General features: G+C 43.2%; 1 long non-coding RNA gene across 1 annotated transcript; it reads left to right on the forward strand.

The window, feature by feature from the left end:
• The first annotated feature begins 927 nt into the window (after nucleotides 1–927).
• LOC135897233 (uncharacterized) lies at nucleotides 928–7,105 on the forward strand. The gene is made up of 3 exons (XR_010562976.1): nucleotides 928–1,087; nucleotides 2,306–2,386; nucleotides 6,455–7,105. It is a non-coding gene; the product is annotated as an uncharacterized lncRNA (long non-coding RNA).
• The last annotated feature ends 11,945 nt before the right edge of the window (nucleotides 7,106–19,050 follow it).

Below are 19,050 nucleotides of genomic sequence, written 5' to 3' on the forward strand. Positions count from 1 at the left end.
AGGCCGACCTCTCGGCATTTCGTGTCATTAAACTTCTTTCTCTCTCTCTCTCAACAAATTTTAGCTCTACTGTGTCACCGTCATGCACCATTCACGTGGCGAATTCTGTCACCTCATTGTATGGTGGTGCATAGACTGAACCACTCTACCATTTCAAGCCGTTGTCCATGGGCAATGAGTCAGAAAACTCAGTTTCCAGTTTTTACCTTTTCCTTTTTTCTGTGCCTCTCCTGTCGTTTCGTTCCCAATTCCCTTCACCATGCAGATTAGCATGGCTAAAATTTCTGTCTTTCATTAAAGGGTACTCTTTCTCTTAAGCAACCTCTCAGATTTAAAACTTGTTACCAACAATTGCAGCAAAAACACCGAACACTGCACTCCGCATTAATTTGAAACACATCCCAAAAGCATTACCCGATCGATCGCTGCTGATAAATGGGAACCATTCTACACTGAACCGTGACCCCTGTTCATTACTTGTATGTCGAATGGAGCTCAGCCAGCCAATTTTTTTATGATGGCAAGACAAAAAAAAAAGACCTCTGTATGCTTCAAGCCTTTAAGGCACGTCCCGTCATGTGAATGCATGCGTTTCTGTGATTATTGGAGGCCGTTAGCCTCGGGACTCTAATTGGGACGTGTGCGACCGCAGATACCAAGCACACAGGAAACTTATTAAGAACGCCGAGCTTTCTCAACGTTTACGATATGGAAGGCTGTGTTTGCACCAAGCTGAAGCGGAAGACCGTTCGTTGAGACCACTGAGATTTCTTAACTCGTACGACATAATGGTTGTTTTTATATACAGAGGACAATAATTATAGCCACGGACGTGCTCATCCGGCACGTGCAACATGACGCCCATACACTTTTCAGGGAGGCGTCTTTGTGACGCAGAAGTTGCATACCGCTTTCGACATCTGGCTTATCTACAGCGAGTAACAGCCCATGCTCAACACCTTATAAGGCTGCACTACACAGAATTCTTTTCATACGCTGCGCAGATACTACAAAGTCCTTTCTGTAAGTGGTTGCGTTAGGCTCGTACTTCTGACGCTATACTTGGGATTCGTGAAGGAACCGAAAAGTGAGTGTTCCACAGTTTTGCACTCTGGTCGACCAGTTTATCCACCGGAACGTTGTATACTACAATCAGAGCCTAAATTATGCGTATATGTTCATCTTGATCAAACCATTGGTAAAGACCTAAAAGTGTTTACGGAAATCTAAATTGTAACCCTTTGACAAGAGTGAATGTGACAATAACCCTGTAGGCAGCTACCAAAGGTGAATTTACTGCTACAGCAGAATAGCTGCATGACCAACTAACGGCGTAAAAATGATGAGAAAAACGACCTGTTGAAATACTTTGAAGAGCTGAGTCACAAATTTATTCCAACTCATCAGGTCCTCTGTAAGCGCCAAATACATAAGGCCTGCAAAATAAATAATCCACCTCATGTATTCTTTTCTCCATTAAAAGTATCGCTATGTCACTTTATTGTGTTTTATACATGCAAATTTCAATTAAGGAAGCCTAGGGCTCATATTTATTGTCACCCTTTCTTACAACCGCATTGTGCGTAATTGCGTAATCATTCTTATTAGTAAGTAGGATATCTGCAACGTGATTGTAATATCCTCTAGAACTGACGATTGCGAACAGAATAATTAGAAGCCGGTACCTCTTATTGACTTACTTGGTGATAGTGTAGTCTTTTCATAAGCGTAGCAGCAATTTAAAAAAAAATATTATTACGTTGTGTACCAAACATGGCTAACTAGGAGTCAGGATTGCCTACCTTTGGCATCAAGCTTTGTGAAAGTGCGCCTACCTGTTGTTGCAAGCTTACGATAAACTGTGGTACAAATGAAGTAAAATTTTCAGCACTGGTAATTTTCCCTCTTCTATCAACAACGCGATACCTACTTTTGCTGGTCATGCTGTTCTCGTGCGGAATACAGAATGTACTAGAAATAGATGTACATAGATTGTGCCATTGAAAATCAGCAGTGAAACCCTGGTTAAGTCTCACTCAAAATTGTTGGTGAATCGGCAGTTTGGCAAAACACCACCTCCAAGTGAGCTTTGTTTATATATTCATGGTATAGAGACCGGAGCATAGACATAAACGGCCCGGCATTCGTTAACGAAGATGACGCATTGTTGTGTAACAACAGGAATTGCCCAATATGTGCGTTCTACATCTGACCCTTTTCCGTAGCCTAAACAATTTCGGCGACCTTTACATGGCTCTGCGCTCATACAACAGATTTTCATGAAGATCGTCCTGTTCTTTTGCAGTAGCAAGCATGATCGCTGTCAAAGCTTTCGCAGCCGTCATTTTGATGGCGTTATATGCTGGAAGCACTGCATACGATACAGGTGAGCAAGCATCGCGCCAATATGAGTCCACACTGCGAAATTTATGGCAGGAATGGCACAAAATTGCATCGAACATGGAGATTCATTGCCGAAGTTATGTGAAAAAGTCAAGTGGCAGAGGTAACGTTGTCTTTGGCCACCTGAAATCTATTTCAAAGGGCCAAGTAAGCTAATTCCTAAATGAACAAAAACTCTCGCTCAAGGGCTATATTTTGTCTCTGACAAAGTCAAGGTAACGTTGCCTGGTGACAAATTTCTTCTGCCTAGAGGTGATGCAGAGACATTCAACATACTTCTGCAACAGTTTGGGACAGATTTGTTGACTGCCTTATTCAGTTTGAATAAAATATAAATGAAGCTTAGGACAAAATTATTTAAGAAGGTAAATTACCGATGCTCTTGTGCGTGATGAAAAATTGCAGGGCAAACAAAATAACGCGTAGTAGGAACGAAAATATAATAAGAGCAGCCATTATTATTGAAGTATTTACATAGCTAAAGTTATTTGCAGGCAATTTCGGCACAGTGTATCGTTTTGTGTCTGTGTGTTTGTGTGTTCTTGCTAACAATCGCGACAGTGTGCGAAAGGGAACGGCCTCGAGGACACTATGGAATAATGTATGCGACCGCTCGTCAAAAGCTGTTCAGATACCGCTTTAACAACCATAAGTAGTGGCCCCGATGACATACCTAATACTTTTTTCAATATATATGCCGAGTGGTATAGTAAATATGTTGGCCTAGTTTTCCGGAAATCACTTACAACTTCACAACTACGTAACGACTGGAAAATTACAACGGTAATCCGATCCAAAAAGGAGGTGACACAACATTACCTTCAAATTTGAGACCCGTTTCACAAACTAGCACATCATGTAAACATCTCGCGCGCATAATCTTAAAGCACATGACAGTATTCCTAGAGCGCATTATCCTTTTTCTCTCCCAACCAACATGGTTTTTGCAGTGGTCAGTCTTCAGTAACTCAACTAACAGAACTAGTCCACGATGTTGCTATTACAGTTAATAACCGCGATCAAAGAAACTTGATTCTACTCAATTTCTCCAAGGCTTTCGACTGCATATGTGACCGCAAAGTAACAGCTAAAGTTGAAAAGCTTTTGGTATAGGAGACCTTTCTGCCTCAATAAAAGGTTTCTTAAGTAACCGCTAGTAGTTTGTGGTTTACGAGAATACACTTTCTAACACAGTCGCAGTAACATCAGGAGTCCCCCAAGGGTCTGTTCTCGGACAATTGCTTTTCTTACTCTATATTAACGATATCACAGGTAACATCAAATACAATATGAAACTATTCGCGGATGACTGCGTCAGACACAGATAAATTAATTTTTACAACGTTCATAATAAATTAAATGATTCTCTAGCTGACACAGCTGGTTGGTGCTCTAAATTGCAGATGCAAATAAACATACAAAAATCCGCGATCATGACTGCAATGAAGAAAACGGTATCAACAATATTTATACACGCAATTAACGGCGCTCCACTTAAAAAAGTTGAAAAACACAAATATCTAGGCATTTGATTAACCTCGAAGCTTAAGTGGGCAAACATATTAGTAATATAACATCAAAGGCGCTGCGGAAACTATTTTTTTCAAAAAGAAGCCTGGCGCTCGCAACCATGTCAACGAAGCTGCTAGCCTACACATCATTTGTAACGCCTGTTCTCGAATACGCTAACACAGTCTCGTTTAAGGATACACTGGCTAACACAAGGAGACTAGAATCAATACGAAGGAAACCTGTGAGGTTCATCCATAACAAATATAAGCGTAGAGCCTCCCGAAGAAATCTTATAAACCATGTTGGTTTGCGAACGCTATCCACAACAGCGAAACACGCTCGCTTAACATTCTTGTTTCAACTACTAAAAAATTACTATCGAACAGATACCTCCAAATACATTTCATTCTCCGAGGCTCGACCTACACGCAACAAGCATGCGCACACATTGACCAAGTATCCAATGCAAAAATGTCTGGTTTAAGTATTTATTCTTCCCGCTCGCAATGGCAGAATGAAACGAATTTTATGCAACTATCACCAACATTGAATCGTTATCTGAATTTATCCCTCAAGTAGAAAAAGACGGTGTGTGAATAACACTAGGTATGCAGGCAGGAAAGCCGGCACAGATTGCTTTATTCGTTCGGAAATGTAATGAACTCTCTCACTTACGACAGCTTATTTGTTTGTCATAATGATTCTCAAACACCCCTAGTTTTATTATACTTTTTTTTACAACTTACCCATAGTGATACATGTGCAATTTTTATAAAGCCTCTTGCTTTCTTTCCCTTTTATGTTTTTTTATTATTTACTGTTCTATTTGACCATAACATTGTTTATAGTATATATATCTTGCTCTGCTTATGTCGATCTTTTTTTGTTTAACTTGTACTTTGATTTCCTTGCACTGTGCAGCTGAATTATTCTACTGCCCAACTAGCACGCTCTCGAAGGAGAGCAGCAGTATTGAAAATAAATAAATAAATGAATAAAAAATAAAGAAATCAATTTGTTTTTTAACCAGCAACAGTGCGGTGATACTTGCAATGAATGACACATCATTGTTATCTCGTATATTGCTACCGTTGTGTGTGTGCAGCACTCCGACGAAGGCCGGTCCCGTTTCCGGGTCACGTAGGCAAAATAAAGTTATTTTATATTTCCTAAGTGCTTCCCTTTTCTGAAGGATTTCTATATATAGATGCTTAAATACAGGATTGACAAAGAAGTCCGCGATAACATTATTATTTTACTTTGCCTCTTATCATGTGTTTTTCAATTTTGCAATATTCCGCTTGAAAGAAGTTACCGCGAACTACACCAAAATTTCCCATTGCTAAGATTGTGATGTGCATAATTTCACACGCAGTAAGGACATTTGCTGTTTATGCATGCGAAATATATATGTCGAAGGGTGTAAGGCGCGTAAGAGACCCTTTATGGGTGTGCTCGATTTACATATTTCTTAACCATCATTAAAACCATTTACTGGTTCGGTTAGCCCCAGAGTTATCTCTAAAATTAACCGGCGCCGAATTTTACGGCAGACATACAAACAGTGCGGAAAACACAACCGGTGGAGTACAACCGAAATTAATTGATGCTGTGCTTAAAAAGGCAAGGAAGGCCGTAACACATATCCTCATCACTACATCTTCCTCTCACTCATGCCCTAAATTCCTCTATTTATCGTTTGTGCTGCCAATAGAAATAAAGCAGGACCACTAAATCCAGCTAATAACTATCAAAAATATTTCTGTAGCAGCCATTTTGATAAATCACGTGTCCTAGGTTGTTTAGGTCAGATCATAACGGCTATCAGTTGCGTTCAGTGTAACCACGCTCTGGCACAGTAGCAGATGCTGGGTCTGCAGTTCGCATTTGGTTGGTGACTTTAGTCATATTGTAACGCTAGAAATTTAGGAAGATTCGGAATATGTTGGGAATACGTTCCGGAGCAGATCCAGAATATATATTGGGAAGACCCTGACAATATATTCAAGCATGCCAGGCCTGCTGAGGATAGATTAGTTTTTATAGCAAAAGTGCAACCGCAATAAGTATTACTGAAGGAAGAAGTCAAGTAGCACGACGCCTGCAGAAAACCAATTATTTTGATAGAGACCACGGTGACATTAATGAAAAGCAAAACCATGCAATATCGGCATCACCGCGATTTATGACAAAGTGTTCAGACACACCAAAGTAAGACGAGTTTAACATCAGCGTCATATCCCGGACACTGAAAACTTGAAGCTTAGGTTCCTGTAATATTCTTTCCGCTGTATGCAACTTGACAAGAATAGCGTGCCGTGCACATGTTAAATCAGATTGTCAAAAGATTATGTACGTTATCGATTAGCTAAACGAAAATGTACTGTGTTTAACGCAGCTTCATATTGCTTTTAGAAGAGCCACGCTGTGTTTATAATTAAATAAATTGGAATCTCCGCTTTACCGTTATAAGAAATAAAACTCGCAGACGTTCAGAAGTTTACAAATGTGCATTGCGCTGTTCTCATTTTCTTTAAAGCTGACTGCGACTTTAGTGGTATCGACCTGGATGGAGCCCTGGACAGAATTCTTGGTAAATTGCCCCGGTACTACGTGCCAGAAGATCGTGGATTTCAGAGGGTTTTCGCTGGTCTGGAAGGTGGCCCACTGAACGTAACTGGTCTGGACAAGATCAGGCGATACGGACCGCTCCGCCCATACTGTGTGAACGGGACCCGGCTAATGAGTGTGGATGTCATCAACGAAGGGGACGTTATCTTGTCGCTGCCGTGGAGGGCCTGCTTTGGACGAGAAGGCACGCTGAACTTGCGGACCACATTATCGCGGTTTACGCTCGTATTCCGTGTCCCAACTGGAGGATCGAACAACAAGAAAGTTCTCGTTAACCAAGGGCCAACTATCCCTGTGATTACCGTAGACCCACACATATATATCGATGGCGCCGGTCGTGAAATAAGGATCGCTAGCATGATCCTAAGCAGGCTCGTGCCGGTGATCACTGGAAAAATGTGGGATGACTACTTTTTCTTTTATATCACTGGGGCCCTCCATCAAGCAATAAATGAAGTATCGCCTGCTTGATATGTTTATGAGCATAAGTGAGTTCTCTGTCCTCGAATACTTTAACTTCCTTCGATTCATAAAAAAAAATAAACTTTGTACACTGCAACTTGTTTCCCTCTTTTCTTTTTCAACACGGACGTAAAATACTCACAAAGGTCTGTTGTCACACAGTCGAGCTTTGCTGAAAATATTTGTGCCATAAAAGTAGATAGGCATAAAGAACTCTGGTGAGCCCACCTTGCGATGACTGTCAATGTTAATGCGCGCAGCGTTATATTAATACAGGGACACAACTTATTTCCCACATTGAAACGACTTATGTCGGATGCATGTACTGCAACAGGACTCCTCTTTTGTGCTCCCCTAAGAATGTGCTGCGCCATCTAGCACCACTGCAGTAAAGCCTTCGCAGCGCCTCCGAGATGCATGGCGCGCCGGTGAATGTGAACGCTGAGAAACGCGTCATGCGACAGCCGGACTCCACTCTCGAGCTTCATCCTAAACACGCTGCTCCATCTAGTGGCACCAGCGAAAAGTCCGTGCATGACCTCCGAGATGAGAAGGGTGCCATGCTGGTGCCTGCGAGCACTGCGAATTTTCCCATTATTTTTCGCACACTCTATAATCCAAGGCGATGAACAGCTCATCCCAGAGTGGCGCATAGGCAGTGGATTCATGGAGCAGCTCGATAAAGTGTTGTCGTCCAAGGCATTTATTGAGAAGTGGCACTTCCTCATCCATTTTTGGCACAGCCTGCTGAGGTTCCTGGTTGCTGTCCTTCCGGAAGCCTTGTTACGTAAGTTCAATTGCACTCCGCATCTGAGAAATTTAGGGTACCTTTCCGTTATTGCAGAGTTGCACGATCCCATCCGAATATACCTAGTTATCAATGATGGCATCAAAGGCCTTCATTGAATAGCGGCACACACCTACGGTCACATAAAAAGTGACCGATTATGTCCTCAAGAATATTCATTGAGGACCACCAAAGCTTCCCGCGCATAGACACAAAGTTTGTTCATCTTATTATAAAGTTAGTTAATGCAAGTTTAGGCAAAACATAAGCCGCCCAATATGTGCGTTTTTCACGTGCCATTTGATTGAGCGAAATATTACAGCGCAGCTCTAAAGGATAGTTTCCCTACTGTCATGGACGCATGTGGAAAAACATGCCGAAGATAGTGCGATGCCCGGCCGACCCACGGTGGAAAGGAAGCAGGCATTAAACGCTCCCCATACGTGAGCCTATCCCAACGATAGTGCAATGACGGGCGCACCAGCGGGAAGGGTTAACCAGACGCGTTAAACACTCCCCATGCGTGGGCCAATCCCGAAGATGGTGCAATATCAGGCTGCCCCACGGCAGAGTTGAAGTAAGCGTTAAGCCATCCCCATACATGGTCTGCTCTGGAAGGTAAGCCAACACGCGGGCCAACTCGCGGCAGAAGTGCAGTTCACCATTTAGGAGCCCGAATACACAGCTCACATACACAGTCATCGCTCTTCACAGAGTGGAAGGGAATTGCGATTTGTTATTGCCAGGTGTTTATGATCATCACATCACACCACTTTATTACCGTAAAGGCCCCCGTTTGAGGGTATTGCATTAGGGGCGGGCTAACAAGGTTACAAATAAGCTCTTATATGGAACATTTTGCTCTGTCATTTTCTGTAAAACTTGATGTACACTTGATTTATGCAATGTCTTGGGGAAGGTAATGCTAGTCCACTGCTACGCGAAGAAAATGAGGCAGTGAAAGTGATAGTGTGAGCGCGTGAGCATAAAATTTAATACGGATGGTTAGTGCGGTGGGATATGCGCGTGGGTGCTTTGATGTAGGGTGCGCGATTGAGGAAGCTGTGAAAAAAATTGTGAAGCAGACAGAAGCTGGCAATGCGCTGACGAACGGAAAGATCTGGAAGACCACTTTCGCGTTTGAGGGATGATATGCTTACGTCATATGAGTATGAAGTTGCACGATTTTGCACGGATTCTCATTCATTAATTAGTATACCTGGTGTGGACTTCAGACGTGGGCGCATATTCTAGTTTAAATCTGATTAGAGATTTAGACGCGAGAAGTTTTATGTCCTGTGGGGCATGACGCAAATGATGCTTAAAAAACGACACATCTGTTCGCTGATGATATGACAATGGTGAAAAGTGCGCGCCAGGAAATATCACAGGACAATGTGATGCCAAGGTATTTAAAGGATTAGACTCATTCCACAGTGGCGTTACAGATTGCGTAAGGAAACAGCAAAGGATTACGCTGGCGTTGACATAAAACGAGTTTGCATTTAGTGGTATTAAGCGTCATTAGCCAAAGATCGCACCCGTCATGTACACGGTTAAGGTCATTTTGAAGCACATTTTGATAAGAAAGGTTCGTTATCGTGTGATAGATGACGCAATCGTGGGCAAACAAGGATAGGAGAAGATACCCCGGCCCTCAGTCCCCAGCAGCTGCGAAGCAACTCGGATTCCTGATTAATAAGGATATAGCTGGTAAAATAGAGAAATTCTATAGCATTAACGAGAGGGTGGCAGGTCTTGTTGTGAAACTTAATAAGAGGTACAAATTGAAGGTGGTACAGGTCGACACCACTATATCCAGTCTTGATGACCAGGAAGTCGAAAGCTTCCATGAACACCTCGAATCGGCGATGGGTTAAGTCAAAACAAAATAGACTTTATTAATAATAGAGAAATTGAGACATCCACCAGTTCGGAGCAATTGCTATAAAGGAAACCCAACGGGTTCCTCGAAAGAAAACCCCCGCAGCTCGAGGAGCTCGTTGGCGTTCGTTTGTAGCAATTGCTACGAACGGGTGGATGTCTGATGTTCCCTGAATTATTTGCTTCTCTAACTCATGTGGGTTTCCGCAGAACTATTACCTTAAACTCTTCTCTTTGCTTCGAGTTGTTGACAAATTCGACTTCACCCTGCCATCTGCTAGCCGCCTGGTTAGCCCAGTTGGATGATCGGCTGCCCTGGAAAGGCGATAGTCCCGGGTTCGAGTCCCATACCAGGACGAATTTTTCTTCAACTGCGAGGCTTTTGTTTCGAGGAACCCATTGGGTTTCCTTTGTAGCAATTGCTCCGAACGGGTGGATGTCTGATTTTCCCATTATTAATCACTTCTTTCCACCTTGCGGGTTTTCGTACAACTGTTACCTCCTATAGGTATGGATAGTGTCGCCCAACTATACTGTTGGGCGACATCAATGCCAGGTTAGGCAAGAAGAAGGCTGGAGACAAGACAGGGGGAGAATATGGCATAGGTTCTAGGAACAGCAGGGGCGAGTTATTAGTGAAATTTGCTGAACGGAATAATTTGCGGATAATGTATACGTTATTCCGCAAGCGGGCAACCGAAAGTGGACGTGTAGGAGCCCGAATGGCGATATTATAAATAAAATAGACCTCATACTCTGACCTTACCCTGGTACCATAAAAGATGTGGTCGTGCCCATAAAGGTGCGCTGCAGTGCCCCTAGGATGGTAAGATATCGAATTAGGCTAGACTTGAGGTGGAAACGGAAGAAACTGGCTCATAAGAAGCCGATCAATGAGTTAGCGGTAAGAGGAAAATAGAGGAAATCTGGATTTAGCTAGAGATTAGTCATTCGGCTTTAACCCAGGAAGAGGACTCTGGCGTCGAAGCAAAGAACGACAATTTTATGGGCACCATCAAGGAGTTTGCAACAGAAATCCGGATCATGAGACGGAAATAATCAGAAGGATAAGCATAGGGTGGGGTGCGTTTGGCAGGCATTCTTAGATCATGAACAGCAGGTTGTCATTATCCCTCAAGAGAAAAGTGTATAATAGCTGTGTCTTACCAGGACTCAACTACGGGGCAGAAACCTGGAGGCTTACGAAAAGGGTTCTACTCAAATTGAGGACGACGCAACGAGCTATGGAAACAAGAATGATAGGTGTAACGCTAAGGGATAAGAAAAGGGCAGATTGGGTGAGGGAACAAACGCGAGTTAATGACATCTTAGTTGAAATCAAGAAATAGAAATGGGCATGGGCAGGACATGTAATGAGGAGGCAAGATAACCGATGGTCATTAAGGCTTACGGACTTGATTCCAAGGGAAGGGAAGCGTAGTAGGGGACGGCAGAAAGTTAGGTGGGCGGATGAGATTAAGAAGTTTGCAGGGACGGCATGGCCACAATTAGTACATGACCGGGGTTTTTGGAGAAGTATGGGAGAGGCCTTTGCCCTGCAGTGGGCGTAACCAGGCTGATGATGATGATGAAAAGAAATTGGTGGTAACTTCGTTAGACAGGATACCGGCAAGGAATCGCAGCAGACGAAATATCTGATTGTGAAAGGCCAATCAATGAAAGCCTCTAACCCTACAGCTTGAATAGAACAGGCAGAACATTCCAAGTTAATCAACAACCGAAAGATAGCTGACATAAGGAAGTATAGTATGGATAGAATTGAGCATTCTCTCAGGAACGGAGAAAGCCTAAAAGCAGTGAAGAAGAAAATAGGAATAGGCAAGGATCAGATGAATGCGTCAAGAGACAAAGCTGGCAATACCATTACTGATATATATAGGATTGTTCAAGTGGCTGAGGAGTTCTGTAGAAATTTACACAGTACCACTGGTACCACCGAAGATAATGCGAGATGGAATAGTCTATAGGAATTTGATATCCCACAAGTAAGGCCGGGAGAAGGAAATAAAGTTTTGGGAGCTATGCAGAGTGGGAAGGCAGCTGAGGAGTATCAGGTAACAGCACATTTGTTGAAGGATGGTGGGCAGATTGTTCTAGAAAAAATGGCTGTGGCTTAGGTAAGGTTAAGCCCAGAATGCGAAGCATACTAGCCTTTATTTTAGTTGTTGAACCACTGTTTAGCCTGGTGAACTGCTGTTGCTTGGCTATATTTGGTTCGGCTAGACGAAGAAACAACTCATGCAATACTGCTTCGCCTTCAAGAGTGGAACGCGACAGCGTTCCCGTCGACCCGCCAAGGGGTGTAAGACAATGGGCTACAGGGCAGCGACTACGCGCCCCGCATTGGACGCGGTGAGCGTCGAGCAAAGCAGCGTTCGGCGCGGCAACGAAATGTGCGCCTGAGCAAGAGACGCACGCCGTAGAAACAGCTCGTTTCTAAGGCAACACCGCATTCACTAGAGGCGCTTTTATACCGCTTTGAAGCATCGTACTCGTGGCTCAGTGGTAGCGTCTCCGTCCCACACTCCGGAGACCCTGGTTCGATTCCCACCCAGTCCGTCTTGCAAGAGTTGAGCCAAAACCACTTCTCCTCTGTCGTGACGTCACGGTGTCACGTGGTTTCATGGCGACACCGCCGCGCCTGAGGAGCTGGGTTGAGCCCTCGTAATATGCTTCGCATAAAACTGGCCACCCTGTATACGCAATGCCTCATGACCTCGAGCGTACTGCTTTCTTGGAGGAACGCCAACATAATCTTAATCCATAAGAAAGGGGACGCCAAATATTTGCAAAATTATTGAACTATCAGCTTACTGTCCATCGTGTACGAAGTATTTACTAAAGTTATCCAAATAGAATCACGAACACTTTAAATTTCTGTCAACGAAAGGACCAGGCGGGATTTCGTAAAGGCTACTCAACAACAGACCATATTCACACTATGAATCAGGTGATAGAGAAAAGTGCGGAATATAACCAACCCCTATATATAGCTGCAATTGATTAGGAGATGGCATTTGATTCTGTCGAACCCTCAGAGGTCATGCAGGAATTAAGTAATCAAGGTGTTCTCGAGCCGTATTTAAAAATACAGCTATCGTAGTCGTCCACAAAGAAATCAACAATATCCCAGTAAAGAAGGGAGTTAGGCAGGGAGATACGATCTCTCCAATGCTATTCACAGTGTGTGTACAGGAGGTATTCAGAGACCTGGACTGGAAAGAATCGGGGATAACAGTTAATGGAGAATGCCTTAGTAACTTGATTAGTAACTCAGAGGACCTATTTCAAAGCATGCTCACGGTCCTGGACAGGCAAAGCTGAAGGGTGGGTCTAAAAATTAATCTGCAGAAAACTAAAGTAATATTTAGCATTCTCGGAGGCAAACAGCAGTTTAGGACAGGTAGCGAGGCACTGGAAGTGGCAAGGGAATAGATCTACTTCGCGCAAGTAGTGATCGCGGATTCCAATCATGAGACTGAAATAATCAGATGAATACGAATGGGCTGGGGTGCGTTTGGCAGGCATTCTCAGATCATGAACAACAAATTGCCTTTATCCCTCAAGAGTAAAGTGCATAACAGCTGTGTCTTACCAGTACTCACCTACGGGGCAGAAAACTGGAGGCTTATGGAAAGGGTTCTACTTAAATTGAGGACGACGTAGCGAGCTATGGAAAGAAGGATGATAGGTGCAATGTTAAGGGGGATAAGAAGATAGCATATTGGGTGAGGGAACAAACGCGAGTTGACATCTGAGATGAAATCAAGTAAAAGAAATGGCCATGGACTGGGCATGTATTGAGGAAGGAAGATAACCGGTGTTCATTAAGGGTTACGGCATGGATTCCAAGAGAAGGGAAGCGTAGCAGGGGGCGGCAGGAAGTTAGGTGGAAGAAGTTTACAGGTAGAACATGTCCACAATTAGCGCATGACCAGGGTAGTTGGAGACGTATGGGAGAGGCATTTTCCCTGCAGTAGGATTAGCCAGGCTGCTGCTGATGATGATGACAACATGGTTGGGTAGGTCGGTAATATATATTCCTCTTCCCTTCATATTCCGCTTCTGTTCGTACGGCGATCGTAAAATGTTTGGCTGCTATCATTTCTATGGCGGTAGATGCTATACCGATCCCACACGATATAGGTGACTAATGCTACGCCGCGAGATAAGAGGACACTGTAATTATATTCTGTTGTAAAAATAAAAAAATATATTGAAGACTGAGACAACACTGCTGAATTAACATCGAAAGATTTTGTAATCAACTTAAAAATGCCTCGTAGCAAATGCAATCCTGTAGACTGGGCAGTCAGCTTGGCTCTTTCAAGTGAGAGATTGTCATTGAAAATTATATGTTTGACACCAATGACAATCACAGGACTCCATACATGTGGCGAGAATGTTTTTTTTTGTCATTCTGACGATCTGTGAGGACAACTATAGTATTTGTCGCAATTCGATCCATGCTGCGGAATCATCATCGCTAAGCTCAGAATAAAAATGAATTAGGCTAAAGGAAATAGTAGTTTGTGTTTGCCCGTCATGGGAAATAATAATGCCTCCAAAATGCAACGTTTCTAAGTCATTGTTCTTCGAGAGATATTGTCGACTGGAGCCAAACGCTTTTTCAGATAAATACATCTCCACATGTTTATGTTTGCGCTCTGTGACATTCTCGGTAGTATGCCCGAAGTTTGAATGACGGAAGAGGAGAAAACATTTAGAAATCACGTAGAAAATCCATGGCGCCGTGCTTGCACTGTAGAGGTTGGAAATACATTCGTGTAATCTTGTTGAGGGGCTGATATTCCGCAATGAAATGAAGTAAGCCACATTTTTCTTAACGAGTACTTTTCTTAACGAGTCTTTTTTAACGAGGGACCATCAAGAACTGTAAGATAATCAGATGACACTCCATTGAGGCATATCCGTTTTTTCTCGGTGACGAGACGACCTTTCACGTATGATACACCGTACGTACGATGGCGTAATAATGCGCGATGTGCCGTACCAGTGTGGTGAGAAACGGAACTTGGGCGGCCTAATGAGGCTTTGATCAAGTCAACAGAAGCGTGAAAATCAATTAAAATGGTACGGTGCCCGTCACCTTGTGTCGGATTGAGGTCATCCGCAATAGAGCGACAAAAACATCCAGCGATATCAGTTCATACGGCACATGCGGCGTCAGTGCTCTCACATTGGTAGTAGTGGAGCTGTCGGCCTTAGGGAAATGCACGATAACGTCAGCGTCCACAGTCTGTGCAGAGAGAATATTCTCCCCACAGTGAAAAGCCAAAGTGTGGGAATATCAACAAAAACAAAGTATTTCTGCAGGGCGATGGTGATTCATGAGCAGAACGAACGGCAACAATATGGGCTGGTGACGACGGAAGACAGCGGCAAGTATAAATAAAACCATTGCGCCGGCAAGCGATCAGCATGCAAAAGTGTCAAAGACAGCACTCTGCGGAGGAAGATCAGTATCTGAAGAGACAAATATTCTGCTGGCATCATGAACTTGCAAGTTGTGAGGTGGCAAATTGCACACAAGGGAGAACTGAACCGCAGCACGTCATAATGGCGCGACCGTAAATCCCAGCCCAGAAGGACATCGGGGTAGCAACCATTTAGCGCAAATAATTAAGTCGAATCCAAAATGTCCTGAGTCAGCAAACTGGCACTGCACCTAGCGACTGGCTGAATTTCTTGCGCACTTGGAGTTCGGAGGGATAATACAGAAGGCGTCATGGTGACTTTACTTAATTAGCGCCAAACCTTTTCACAAATCATGAACACATCAGCACATGTGTGGACGAGCGCAAGGGTTCGATACCAAGAACGAGTACATCAATGAAAGATACTATCACGGAAGACGCTCTTCGTGCCTAAGGGGCTGCAGAAACGCAGAACTGCCTCAGTTGTACTGGCACTGGGCCTACGAAGCTTAAGTGACAGAGAGTGGCGGCGAGGGGAAGGCAAGTTGGTCATCAGTAGCCAACACTTACGGTGGCGGCTGTTCTAGCATATGAAATGGTCGGAAGCCGTTGCTAGGCGGCTTCTGCCTTGCCCATGAAGGCTTGGAAGCACCGGTGGCATAAGCAAGCTACATGTCCAATGGTGCCTCAGGCACCACATACTGGGCGTTTGTCAGCAGTGCGGTAAGGATTTGAACCCTGCACCTGTGCACGGAAACAAAAACGGAGCCACTGGCTGCCGAGGGATAGATTGAGGAGAAAATACCTTTCGACGAGGCGCTGAAGGCAGAGAAGAGAACCCGAGAAGACGACGCGCTCGTAAAATGGATTCAGCATATGTCATAGTTGCAGCTACGCGAGCCAGCTTACACTGAGATGTAGAGTTTCGGCGTCTCGCCCTTGAATCATCTGTAGAATTGCGGGAGCCAAATGACGGGAATATTCCGTGGTCTGCAAAATGAAAAGTTGTCACGCGACCTCCTCGTTCACAAAGACAGAAGGGTTGTCTGGCCAGTAACCAACCCTGCTACCCAATCTTTCGTGGGTGTTGGTGGCCGAGCTAAGATGCGTTGTTTCAAGATTTTGACACAAGTTGATGACTTCAGCAATGGTGCGCGGATGCTTTGGTAGCAACCTTAGAAAGACGTCCTTATTAGTACATTTAATAATGTGCTTGATCTCTCACTGCTCTGCCATTCACGAATTCACGTGCTTACACAAGTCAATGAAATTTCTGATGTTACTTGTGAGAGTCTTAGCATGATGTCTCGCGCCCGCATAACCGTTGTTCAGCATGAGGCTTGCGCACTCGCCGTGGTTGCTCAGTGGTTATGGTGTTAGGCTGCTGAGCACGAGGTCGCGGGATCGAATCCCGGCCACGGCGGCAGCATTTCAATGGGGGCGAAATGCGAAAACACCCATGTACTTAGATTTAGGTGCACGTTAAAGAACCCTAGGTGGTCTAAATTTCCGGAGTCCTCTACTACGGCGTGCCTCATAATCAGAAAGTGGTTTTGGCACGTAAAACCCCATAATTTAATTTATTTAGGCTTGCGAACAGCAGTGCGTTCAAACACTACCGTGAAACTTGTCTTTAACGCACTCCACGTGTTAAGATCATGTTCGTGATTTCGCAACCAGAGTTTCGCGATGCCGGCAAAGTAAAATAGCACGTTCTGCAACTTCATCACATCGCACCACTTCTACTGGCTCACCCATTCGTAAGCTCACCAGCAATGCTTTCCTAAACATGGCAGGATATCCCACTGGGGCAAGACAGCAGAAACGATGGCCACTCGGTGCTGTAGTAATGTTGCTGGCTGCTTTTATCAGCCATGGTTTCAGCTGTGGGAAGCGTAATGCTTCGGAGCTACAGTTTTGAAGGTTACCCTGCAGGTACACCAAATAAAACGGGGATTTATTAAAGCTCTTCCAATGGTTCAAAACAGGCTTTGTAGCAAGAGTCCTAGCTCTTGGTATCAACAACACGAAAGCTCGGGTTTCGCATAGAAATGATGGCAGCGCCCACAACCTTCAGCATTGCATTCATATTCTCCACTACACTAGGATCAGTACTTGATTTCTCAAGAAAGCAATATGAATTTATATTTATCTGCGCCTATCTTCCAACAAGCCAGGAACTGCTAACTACCCAGGAAAAAGAGACACAGGACATTCAAAAGAGATTGGAAATTTTTGATAGAAAGGTCCAAAAAAAAGAAGAAAATAGAACTTGTGAAGTGACGTCAATAATTTTGAATGGAAGAGCAGAAAGCTGAACCTTGGATTCCATGGAATTCAGTGCACCAAACCTGAAAATCTGCTAAATGACGTAAACGCTGTGGCTGACACGAAAGGAGTTTCAAGGCTTTCGATTGCAGACGTAGATGCAATTCACTGGCTACCTACAAAGCACGATATGATCCCAGGAATAATAGTTAGATACACCAGGCAATAAATAAAACACTGCTAGACATAAAAAAGACAATAAAACACTGCTAAACCTTTTTGTGACAAATTTTGATATTACAGACATTCCTAAAAAAACATACAGGAGCTATATCATGTGGTCTTAGCGACCATCTTCCGATATTTGGTATGGTAAAGAAGGGGAATTTAGAAGGATGCAAAAGCCGACCACCCATTCTTTTTTCAATTTATTAATGTGTAAAATTTAGACAGCTTCAGGACTGAACTATTGAAGTCAGATTTTACATGCGTAATGGAGATAAAAATGCCGATGAAGGGTACGAAAAATTTATGAACCAGTTCCTGCAGATCTACAAGCGACATTTTCTAATAAAACCTTTTAAGCTAGGTAAAAAATCCACAAAACTTGGATAACTCCAGAACTGCGCCGAAAATCAATGAGAAAAATATGCTTTAGCATGAGTTTACTAAAACAACAGATCCTGATACCTTAAAGCAATTTGAGGCGTGCCGAAATAAATTTAAAAAGGATGGTAAAGAGCAGATCTAGTTACATTTTCTCTGAATTCCTGAGTTGCCTAAAGAAATCAGACCTCGTATGGAAAAAGTTGAACACTGTTTTTTATACGCACGAAAATTTCACCTAGAATCGAGAAGTTATGTCAATAAATGACTGTGAATGCCTGGCTGAACCCTTGCAGATTCCTTTATTGAGTATTTTTTACAATTTTTACCATTTTTTACAGCTTTATGCCCGTTCGAAATAATTCATCTGCTTTGCTAAGCCCTGTAAGAGAGGATTAAGTTACAACAGTTTTTTTCTTCTTTAAAAGTTGCAGTTGCGGTGGTGAAGGAGTTCAGACACGTCCGGTGAAATATGTGTGTGATGTCTTATGTCCATATTTAGCCCATATTTTTTATCTTTGCCTAACAAGTGCATGCTTTCCAAAGCGAATGCAAATCGCTAAAGTAACTACGCTCTTCAAAAAGAGTGATCCTAATGACATGAATAATTACCGACCCATCTCCGTCTTACCCATATTTTGAAAACGTTTGGAGAAGCTTATCGATTATCAGCTTTGCTCGTTCTTTGATTTACACAAACTTATTTCAGATGCTCAATATGGATTTAGGAACAACAAATCGACCAAATTAGCTTTGCTTGAACAGAAAGAATTTACTTTGTCCGAATTTGGAAAAAGAATTTTGTACTAGGTATTTATGTCGAATTTTCTAAAGCATTTGATTGTATTCTTCACTTCACTTTGCTGATGAAACAGAAAATTTATAGAATCCGAGGGAATTTTCTTAAACTTATCAAATCATATCTCAGTTTTCGACAGCAGTTCGTCCAAATAGAAACGTATCGTTCTGATTTAAAATCTATAGTTAAAGGTGTTACTCAGGGCCGTATTCTTGGTCGGCTTCTTTTTAACATTTACA

This window comes from Dermacentor albipictus, unplaced genomic scaffold, assembly GCF_038994185.2.
Source record: "Dermacentor albipictus isolate Rhodes 1998 colony unplaced genomic scaffold, USDA_Dalb.pri_finalv2 scaffold_35, whole genome shotgun sequence".
Lineage (NCBI taxonomy): Eukaryota > Metazoa > Arthropoda > Arachnida > Ixodida > Ixodidae > Dermacentor > Dermacentor albipictus.